The sequence below is a fragment of the Tupaia chinensis genome, unplaced genomic scaffold, assembly GCF_000334495.1.
Source record: "Tupaia chinensis unplaced genomic scaffold, TupChi_1.0 Scaffold000453_1, whole genome shotgun sequence".
Taxonomy (NCBI): domain Eukaryota; kingdom Metazoa; phylum Chordata; class Mammalia; order Scandentia; family Tupaiidae; genus Tupaia; species Tupaia belangeri.
Window position 1 is genome coordinate 2085082 of NW_006159960.1, and position 11277 is coordinate 2096358.

The window sequence follows — 11277 nt, forward strand, 5'->3', positions numbered from 1 at the left end:
CTCTGTCTGGCTGTCTGGCGAGCACACACACCCTACAGCAAAAAAAAAAAACTCTAAAAAAAATAAATAAATAAAAATTAAAATATATGGAAATGATTAAATGTTATTCAGTTAACTTAGATAAAAACCCAACAAATAAGACAAAATAAACAGTTTGTTAAATTTAAAAGCAGGTTGTTAGTGATTTTCACATTCCTTGAAAATCTTGAAATACATTTTCATTTTATAATAATAATTTTGCCAGAAACTTGGTTAAAATTTTATAAGAGGAAAGAGACTTAGTGGATATAGAGAAACTTTTTACTTCCCAGAAATATTTCCCTTAGTGTCTGGAAATTTTCTTTACCCCTTTTTAAATTGCAATACTGCCCACTAATTGGCAACTTACTTGAGAAAACAAATTTCCATTATTGAAATACAAGTGCTGCTGGAGACTCAAGATAGCCTCATTAGTCATTCAAGCCAAGGTAAAAATCATTTCAGCGAGCTTTCTCTTAATATCTCACTCAATGCCTACCCCTGGGGTAATTTCAGTTGTAAAAGGTAGTTGAAATGAAGAGTGGGTAGCTGAGTTCTTTTAGAACAGGATAATTGAGTAGTAGTAGCTACTGTGAGACCCCACCAAAGAGAAGTCTCAAGTAGAAATTTGAATATAGATGGGAACCAAGTAATGAAAATTTTGAAATGCAAACATTGTGACCTCCAAATACGTTGAAAGGCTAGGACGTGTAATTTCTCCGACTCTAAGCGTTGGGAAACAGGTGACAGCAGTGCTCCTGGACAGAGAAGTCTCCACTGACTTGGCCCAGTGCAGGTGGATCTGAGCCAAAGTCCAAGCCATGTTCTCTACAGGCCCTTCCACAGTGCCCTCTGCCACCTGCTACAGCCCATCAGGTGTTCTCAGCCCAGCTGGTTTCAAGAGCCAAAGTGACTGACAATTGAGTACATTACTGGAGGAATTGTACAGCCTTCTCTCTGTGCCTGGGGCTTATTTTATTTCATTAAAAAAAATTATATACAATCTCACCTTGATTCAGGACAGTCTACAACTGGTACAGGAAATTTTTTTAGCCTAATGGGACACAGGGCATAACACAATTATGTTTGAGTATCTGTACATCCTGGTGCATTCTAGCACAAAGCAGGACCAGCCCCTGACATTACATTTTTAGCTACAAATCTAAAAATTTACTCATTATCTCTTACTCTGCTACCACAGTCTGATAGATGAGAGTCATGTGTGCATCACTGTTCTATGGACACCCAGATTTAAAAATAAACAAACCAATGGGGCCATATGGTGGCACAGTGGTAAAGTGCTAAATTCTATGGAGTAATCTCTCATGGGAAGGTTCCTGGTTCAAGTTTAGAGACCTCCTTGAGTACATTATGGCATCAAGATCCTGTAAAGGTTCATTCTCTCTCTCTCTCTCTCTCTCTCTCTCTCTCTCTCTCTCTCTCTCTCTTTCACCATGGAGCAAACAAACTTAAGAAATAAAGAAACAAATGAAAATAAATCAACCTTTCCCAACTATTTTTGGTTTTGTTGACTGTGCTTATGATGACATATTTAAAAAAAACTATTGCCAAGACAGAAGTCAAGAAGGTTTTCTCTACATGTTTTTTTCTGGTATTATTATTTCAAGTTTTATGCTTAAGTCTTTAATTCATTTGAGTTAATTTTTGTGTGTAGTGTAAGACAGAAGTCCAAGTTCACTGTTTTCCATATATATAAGCAGTTTTACTATACCACTTATTAAGAAGACTATCCAGGTCAGCAGGTGGCATGGTGGTTAAGGCACTGAATCCCACATAGCTGACTCTGTAGCTCATGCCCCAGACTCAGAAGCTAAAAAAGCATGCCAGATGCGTGTGCATGCATGCCCACAATCCTGAGAGAAGAATGGAGACGAAGGGACTGCAGCATAGCCGTCCCTCCTGGGGGATCTCTCACTTTCCTTCTTTGTGTCTCCAGCAAGCAAATGCTCACTACAGCAAAAAATACTAAAAGAAAAGAAAGGACTATCCTTTACCCATTGTATGTTCTTGGCAGCCTAATCTAACATCAGTTGACCATAAATGTATGGGTTCAGTACTGGATTCTCTAGTCTGTTTCATGTCTGTTTTTATGCCAGCAGCATACTGCTTTGATTACTACAGCTTTGTAATTTATAATTTTAAATCAGAAGTATGATGCCTCCAAGCTTTGTTCTTCTTGTTTGGGATTGTTTTGGCTATTCAGAATCTTTTGTAGTTCTGTATAAACTTTAGATTTGTTTTCTATTTCTGTAAAAATAAAATGCCATTGAGATTTTGATAAAAAGTTACTGCACAGTAAAGGAAACAATAAACAAACTGAAAAGGCAACTGATGAAATGGGGTGAAATACCTATATATCTCATATCCAGTAAGAGTTGAAAGCAGTAACATAGGGTCAGCAACAGTGGTGTGTGCTGCTAAGCTGCTGCTGCTTAGGGACTGGGGCTGCATGAGTATGCCTACGTTCAGTTCCTGACCCAATCTGTAAACAAGTCAGATGAGTAAAACACACCTATTATGCTAGATAACTGGGAGGCTGGTGATGGAGGATCACACCATAATGAGACCTTGTCAAAAATCTCACTCTCCCTACCTTGCTCTCTCTTTTTGTCATAAATAAATATTATGTAATTGTGTGTGTATGTGTGTGTATGTATGGGGGGGAGGGTAATTTCATACAACTCAATACCAAAAACTCAAATATCCTGGCAAAGAGCTTAAATAAACATTTCTCAACAGAATAAATTAAGATGACCAGCACTCATTTAAAAGAGTGCTCAACATTTCTAGTTGTTAGGGAAATGCTCATCAAAGTTTTCATTAAAACCTCACATTTGTTAGGATGAAAAAGACAAAAGTAGCCAAATAGTACCAAAAATATAAAAGATAACAAGTATTGGTGAGGATGTGGAGAGAGGAGACTCTTTCGCAACATCAGTGGGAATGTAAACTAGTATGACCATTATGGAAAAAAGTATGGTGTTTTCACATAAAAATTAAAAATAAAACTACCATATGATCCAGAAATCCCACTTCTGGGTATATATCCAAATAAGTTGAAAACAGAATCACAGAGAGAAGCTGCACCCCAAGGTTCACTGCAGCACAAGTCAAAATATGGAGAGCCAAGACATGGAAACACTCAAAATGTCCTTCATCAGATGACTAGACAGACAAAGAAAATGTATGTGTGTGTGTGTTTATAAAAATGTAAATAATATTATTCAGCCTTAAAATAGGAGGAAAGAATTCCACACAGAATAGCATGGATAGAACTGGATAATGTTATGCTAAACGAAAGAAGCAGTCACAGAAAGGAATACTGCAAGATCTCACTTATATGTGGAACCAAGAATAGGCAAACTGATACAAGCACAGGGTAGAACCGGGATTGCCATGAACTAGATGGAGGAGGAGAAGAAAGGGATGATGTTGGTCAAAGGACACAAAGTTCCAGTTATGCAAAATGCGGAAGTTCCTGAAATATAATGTACCGCTTAGAGACAACAGTTTAAAAGTAGCATATGGTTTAATCAAAATTTTGTGCAAGGGCTGATCTTAAATTTTCTTGCCACACCATGCACGCGCGCACACACACGTGCATGTGCACACACACACACATATAAATGATAACAATATAGGCACACGTGCATGTGCACACACACACACACACATAAACGATAACAATATAGAGATGAGTCATATGAATTAGCTGGAATTTGGTTACCATTTCACATTGTATAAATATATAGTTTTCATATGTCAATGATATCTCAATAAAGCAATTAAAAAGAAAAATAAAGACAGCACTACTGAATTCAAGGTAAATAGTTTTCATATGTCAATGATATCTCAATAAAGAAATTAAAAAGAAAAATAAAGAGCACTACTGAATTCAAGGTAAACTATCACACTGCAATAATGATTGGTGTATTGCTATCGATAACATGCCTTGCTGGAGCAGAGCTGAGACAGGTTGCAGGCTCAGGGCCCATCACTGGCAGGCTGGGGCAGCTTGTGGCAGCACCTTTGGAAAACTATTCTTTTTTTAAGAAAATGTATTCACTGCATGTGAGTGGGTTATAGAATAAACTTCAAACTTAATGCTAATTTATACTTTCTTACATGTCTATAACTTACTTTTTATTCTTTTTTTTTTAAGAGAGAGATTTTTGTCATAGGGTATATGCATTCATCTGGAGAGACAGAGAGAAAAAAGTGAGAAATCACCCCCTCTAGGGGGGATGGCCACACCACAATCCACTCTCCATTCTCCTCTCAGGATTTTGGGCATGCACACACACATGCCCAGCATGAGTTTTAAGCTGCTGGGTCCAGAACTCCAATCACAGCCTACTACATGGGAGTCCAGCAACATAACCATTGTGTCATCTGCAGATCCCTATAACTTACTTTTTAAACAATGTATTTTTTATGTAAGTATTGCATTAAGTGGTAACAAAAATACTTAAAAAAATGGCTTTCTACACTCCTCACAAATGATTTTCATTTACCAGCATAAAACAAGGTGAATGGCCAACACTAATTTGATATGGATTACTTCTTTTTTCATAAATTGCCAATTAATCCAGAATAAATCATTTGGGGGTTGGTTACATTTTGGGGCTGAAGTGTGCCCCTACCAGAATAATTATATATTAAAATCCTAATCACCCTGAGTGTAACTGCACTTGGAAATAGGATCTTTAAAGAAGTAACTTAGGTAATATGCATGGACCCTAAACCAATATGACCAATGTCCTTATAAGAAAAGGAGACTAGGACACAGACACAGACAATGCAAAGACACAGGGCTAAAATGGCCATCTAGATACAATCAAGGAGCCAGCTGTCTGAAGAAACAAACCCTTTAGACACTTTAATCTCAGACCTCTAGCCTCTAGAACCATGAGAAATTAAATTTTTATTGCTTACCCATTCTGTGGTACTCTGTTCTGTTAGCCTTAGAAAGCAATCATAGACTCTGAATCTAAATAACTTAACTTTCCTTTTGTCAGACTTCTTCTCTAGATTCATCACAATTTACTGAAAAAATAAGAATCAAACAATGTTGTTTTTATTCATAGATTTCTTACTAATTTTGTTGAACTAAAACTTTCCCTTGACCTAAATCACCTCTTCTGTAAAATTAGAAATTTAACTAGATGGGTCTTCTTTCCCTTCTTCAACCAGAACAACTCTACTTTTATTAATATTTTATACCATGGCCTTATGTAAGATTCCATTTGAAAAAGATGACTTCAATTACTAATGACATTTTGAAAACCTCTGAACTAAAAGATCCTTAAGACCATGGCCAAATTCTACAATCCCACTTGTCAACCATCTTCTCTAATTTCATTGTTATGTAACAACTGTCATTTCTAAAACATTCAATATACACTTTGTGAATCTATGATAGTATTAGTCTAAAGCTACTATATTAGCTACATGAGTTTTTATTTTATTCACTTAGAACTTAATTTCTGAATTGAGCAATAGGTATTTTATAATTAGTAAATAAATGGATATTAGAGGCTATGAAAGTTTTTCTTTCCCTCATGACAAATTCAAGGTAAGTCTATAAGGAGGCCTTCTTTTATTATATGCCTTTCATACCTAAAAAATAATGTGGGCTGGGGCTGGCAGGTGGCGTGTTGGATAAGTGCTGGATTTCCACATGGCTGACAGGTTCAAGTTCCAGACCTGGCACTTGCATTTTCTCCCCTCCACTCCCATCTCTCTCTGGTAAAGTTAAAAAATAACAGTAATGATGATGAATAAAATTAAATAACTCTTTTTTTATCTTTTTTTTGGGGGGGGGAGAGGTTTTTGCTATAGGGCACATGCACTCGCAAGACAGACAGAGACATAGAGACAGAAAGCGAGAAATCATCCCCCGGGGGGATGGTCACGCCACAATCCCTTCTCCTCCATTCTCCTCTGGGGATCTGGGGCACACACGCACACGCGCCCGGCGTGAGTTTTAAGCCACCGGGTCGAGGACGCGAACCGTGGTCGACTACGTGGGAGTCCAGCGGCATAGCCATTACGCTAACTGCTGGTTCCCAAATTAAATAATTATTTAAAATGGTTTCTTAAAATAAAATAATGTGGGCATAACATACTGTAATGCTCAATGTCAAATAAGATGAATTTGTCTATATCCTTGATTTGATTATTACACACTGTATGCATGATTTGAAAAATTATTCTGTACTCCACAAAGACGAGCAATATTTATATGTAAACCAGAAATCACAATATAAAAGGGGAGAGGAGAGCTAAATATCTGCTCATCTTTTAGTTAACTAAAAAATTTCAATGTCATTCCCAAATTTCTAGTATCCGATAGTTATCACAACTCTGTTCAACTATAAAAAATGTTTTCCCTCAATTTTAAGTAATTAGCTCAATTTTTTTCTTGTTTATTTTCTTTTTTCTAACTATGGTTTATGTAAAATCTAGAGATTGATAGGAAGCAATGTAAGAATGAATCAATTATTTTGGTGATTTTTTAATATATACTGATTTTAAAACACATTTGAAAACAGATTCCAATGATTAATATAGATTTAATATGCATTTGAACAATTTTTTGTAATTTCAATGAACTTATAGTAAAATAAGATTTTAAATATATTGTAAATAATAATGGGAGCAAGGTAAGCTCTAGATACGTGATTTATGAAAATGGCTTACTATTGCTTTCTGGACTTAGTGACCTTTCAAGAAAAAATAAAAAAGTCTGCTCCCCTCCGATATTCTTATTGACTTCCTGAAGATGTGAAAAATCATAAAAGCTAATAAAATTTGCTAGTGGCCTCTTAAACTTCATCCAGTAAATTTCAGTGAAGCTAAGGAAGTTCTTCTGGTTTTTTTGTTTTTATTTATCAGGGGTTCTAATGAATCGTACTTTGAGGATACTGCCTTACACAAATCAGTGAGGAGGTGCGATGGGGAAGCCAAGCAAGCAAGTTGAGTGAAAGGCAAAAAGTATTTGATCTTGGGATAGAGGTGAGGAAATGAGGCAACATCTCAATCTGGGTCCTTTTTGAACTACTGGGTTGTTGGGAAAGTCACGACACATTTTTGAATATAAAATATGTCGTGAATACTACGTTAACATCCTAAATTCTCCAACTGACAATGAGAGTCAAGTTGTTGGGAAAGTCATGACACATTTTTGAATATGAAATATGTCATGACTTTCCTGATGACCTAATACTACGTCAACATCCTAAATTCTCCAACTGACAACGAGAGTCAAGTGAAAGTTCAATGTAGATCTCTCTCCTTGAACAAAGCTTCCTTAAAACAAATTTCTCCAGAAGGAAACTGATTTTTTTGAGGTTTTAAAAGAGCTGTTTTGGTCCTGCTTGCAACCATCAAAAATTGCCAAGGTACAGGTGCATAGTATCCAATCAAGCATTCAAGAGATGTTGCTATAACTAGTGAATACATGTATTTTCTTTTTAATTTTTCCCTAATCTTTCAAAATTCCAGGTATCTGGCAAGCTTAGGATAAATCAAAATTCCGTGTTGGTAGGAAATATCAGTTGTTGACTGAATTTGAATGGAAAAAGTCTTCCACACAGAAATCTACGTGGTGGAACAGGACACTTACAGTGTAGCACTCTCAACATTCCCCTGCATCAGTATAGTTACTGTGTAACATTTGTACCCACCATCCATCACCTGTGATACCACCCTGAAGCATACAGAAATCCTTGTCTTCTCTCTACAAGGACTTCAAATCCAGGTCTATGTCAACTATCATTTCCATTTCCTCTCTTATCTCTGCTCCTCTTCTTTTATATTTTTTGTTCATATTTTTCTCATCCATAATAATATCTATTATTTGATCTAGAAACCCAGCCTACAAATAGAGCTGTTTCTGGAGAAGTCTCTGCTTTAAGGTAAGTTTGCTTTGCCACAGGAGTTGTACCATTCCACCCTGGAGGATTGTCCACAACTAACTTCTGCTACTCTGAGAAGAGTGGGGATACTCTGCTTCCTTCACCCCCAACTCCACAGCCTGGAGGGTGTGTCCCTACCCACTGTTTCTGAATTGGTTTCCAACAATACACTTGTGGAGAGAGGGCCATGAGCACACACAGGATCAAAATCCCACCACTCACAACAAGTATCACAATATTGATAGTTGGGAAGAAAAACTATTACTGTTTTCCCATTCTACAAAAGCTATTATGATCATTTAAAATTGGTATTTGTTTTTCTTATGTGTGTGTGTGTGTGTGTGTGTGTGTGTGTGTGTGTGTGTTTGTGCATGGTATTTTTAAAACAGGGCCTTGCTGTGCAGTGAGCCTTCTGTCTCAGCCTCCCCAAGCAGTCTGAACTAGAGGTGTGTGTTCCCACTCCAAGCTTTTGTTTAAAGGTGAGCCAGAAAGTGAACGCAGTCTCCCATGTGGCCTCAGCCTGTCCAGAAGCACTATCCAGCATACACTACTATGGATGGCTTGAGTTTCTTTTATTCATTTATTTTTCCATGAATAAAAGAGAGAGAGAGAGAGCATCTCCCATGGGGTCTTGATGGCACAACCTGCCTTCTGCCAGCCCCAGATCATGGGCATGGACATGTCTGGCATATTCAGGAAGGACTCCAGGTGCAAATCTGGAACCTTCCCACATGGGCCAGCCTCGCAGGACACTGTTTTTTACCCCTGTTCAACTGACTTTGTGTGTGTGTGTGTGTGTGTGTGTGTGTGTGTGTGTGTTTAATTGTCAAAAGGTATAGGTATGTGTGCTTAACAGAGAAAAATAGACAGGCAGACAGGGAGGGAGAAAGTACCTTTGGGATCAGCAGTTGGCGTAATGGCTATGTCACTGGACTCCCACGTAGTCGACCACGGTTCAAGTCTCAGACCCGGTGGCTTAAACTCAAGCCAGGCATGTGTGCATGCGTACCCAAGATCCCGAGAGGAGAATGGAGAAGAGACTGCAGCGTGGCCATCCCCCCGGGATGATTTCTTGTTTTCTGTCTCTCTCTGACTTTTTGGCAAGTGCACATGCCCTATAGCAAAAACCTCTTAAAAAAAAAGAAGAAGAAGGAGGAGGAGGAGGAGGAGGAGGAGGAGGAGGAGAAGAAGAAGAAAGTATCCTCTACTGGGGTGTGATCATGCCACAATCCCATCTCTATTTCTCCATCCTGACACGATTTTAGGCATGCATGCACATGCACCCAGTATGTTTTTTAAGCTGTCAGGACTGGGACTTAAAGCATGTCATTGGCCATGTGGGATCTGGCTCCCACAGATCTGATTGTTAGACATGCTATGTTTTATTTCATCCGCATCTTGCTGATGCCTTCACATATTTGAAAATTTGTTCAAGTTATCACTTTGTCGTACTGTATTGAAAAGTGGTGCTTTTGTCAAGACTCTCAAAGAACTGTGACCACCTTACAATGAACGAGCAGAAGTATGAATGGATTGTAATTCATTAGTTTGTAGACATCGGTTTTCCAGGTCAGACTGTTAAGTATTGTACTCTTTTTTTAAAACAAATAAACTCACACTTTTTTCAATTAATTACTTTATTTTATTTATTCATTCATTTATTTTAACTTGACCAGAGAGAGATGAGAGAGAGAGAGAAAGAGAGAGAGAAAGTGAGAAAGCAAGCCTCCAGGTTCAGGACTTGAACCATGGTCAGTCATATGGGAGTGTCCAGCACCTTAACCACCATGCCACCTGCCAATCCCAGTATTGTACTCTTTTTAATTCAATGTTTAATCTAGTACATTTTCTGACTGCAACTTGTTAAAAGGGGGAAGTTCACAACACTGTCCCATTGAATTTTAATGGAATTTTATGCACAGATATCACTGAACACCTGATACAATGAAAAGGGTTAGGGCGTGGCTAATATGACAGGAACAAGACAGACAGCCTAAGCACCAGGGGCTTGCAATCCTGTGCGAGGAAAAACACTTCCATCACTTGAATATCAGATAGATTAAATAAGTGCACAGGGAAAGCTCTCTGTCATGTTGTAAACTTTCTAGATAAATTTAAATTGGTACTACAGAAACATTAGAATTTTATAAAAAGAATTCCAAAACTAGTAGCTAGCTTCTCCTTCCATGAGTAGCAAAAGTACCCAAGTAAATAAAAATAAGCAATCCTCCAATTCTCCAACTTAAACAGATCGAAAGCAAGGGAGGGATGGAGTGGCTACTTGCAAATCTGCTCTATGAACTCCGTCTTTCCCGAGATATTTTTCCTTGCCTGTGCCAGGAAACTGGGAAAACATTTGACTTACTACAAGTGATTGATCCAAAAGTGTAGCAGCAGTCTTGCTCTCCAAAAATACCAGGTGAAACAGCAGACTGCCAGATACGCACAGCTGGATGTTTCGCTTCTTCTGGGTCATCCAAGTTTGCCGCACGTCAGCTCAGCAGTGAGGGCAGGCTGGAGGCCATCCAGTGGGAAGAAAGGGTACGCTGTGCTGGTCGCAGCCGGTAGAAGCTCTCCTCTGTGCGTTTCTAATTCATCTCTTTCTCAGATGTTTGTGGTTTGTTTGTCTTTTCAGCTGCGGCAGTGGTTCATACTGCTGATGGGAAAATAATTCGTCCAACCTGGGCAGATCTTTTAAATTTACTGAACGTTAATCTGCAGATGCCCAAATATCAGCTACTTGAAAATCCGTATCATCATAGCATAAACTCTTAAGATGTGCGTCCATCAATGAGATGGGCCAATTTTTTGTTTTGTTTTGTGAGTGTGTGTGTTGAGAAATGTTTGCTATAGGGTGTATGAGCTCACTAGAAAGACAAGAGAGACAGAAAGCAAGAAATCACCCCCTCAAGGGGAAATGGCATCACTGCAATCCCTTCACTTCCATTCCCCTCTTGGAATTTTTGGCACGTACAGACATGCACCCAACATGAGTTTCAAGCCACTGGGTCTCAGACTCAAACCGTGGTCAACCACGTAGGAGTCTAAAGTCTTAACCACACACCACCTACTGGACTCTTGTTCTGTTTGTTTTTCAATCCTGTACGACCCAGTCAGAGTGACTAAACTTAGATGAGTTCCACTCTCCACTTTAGTCATTAACATAACCGCAATTACATGGTGACCTACAAAATAAGGACCCACAATGGGAGGCTTATTGAGATCAAGCTTTTTTTGAGAGAGAGATCTTTTTTGCTATAAGGTGTGTGTGCTTGCCAGAGAGCCAGAAAGATAGAAAAGAGAAATCACCTCCCAGAGG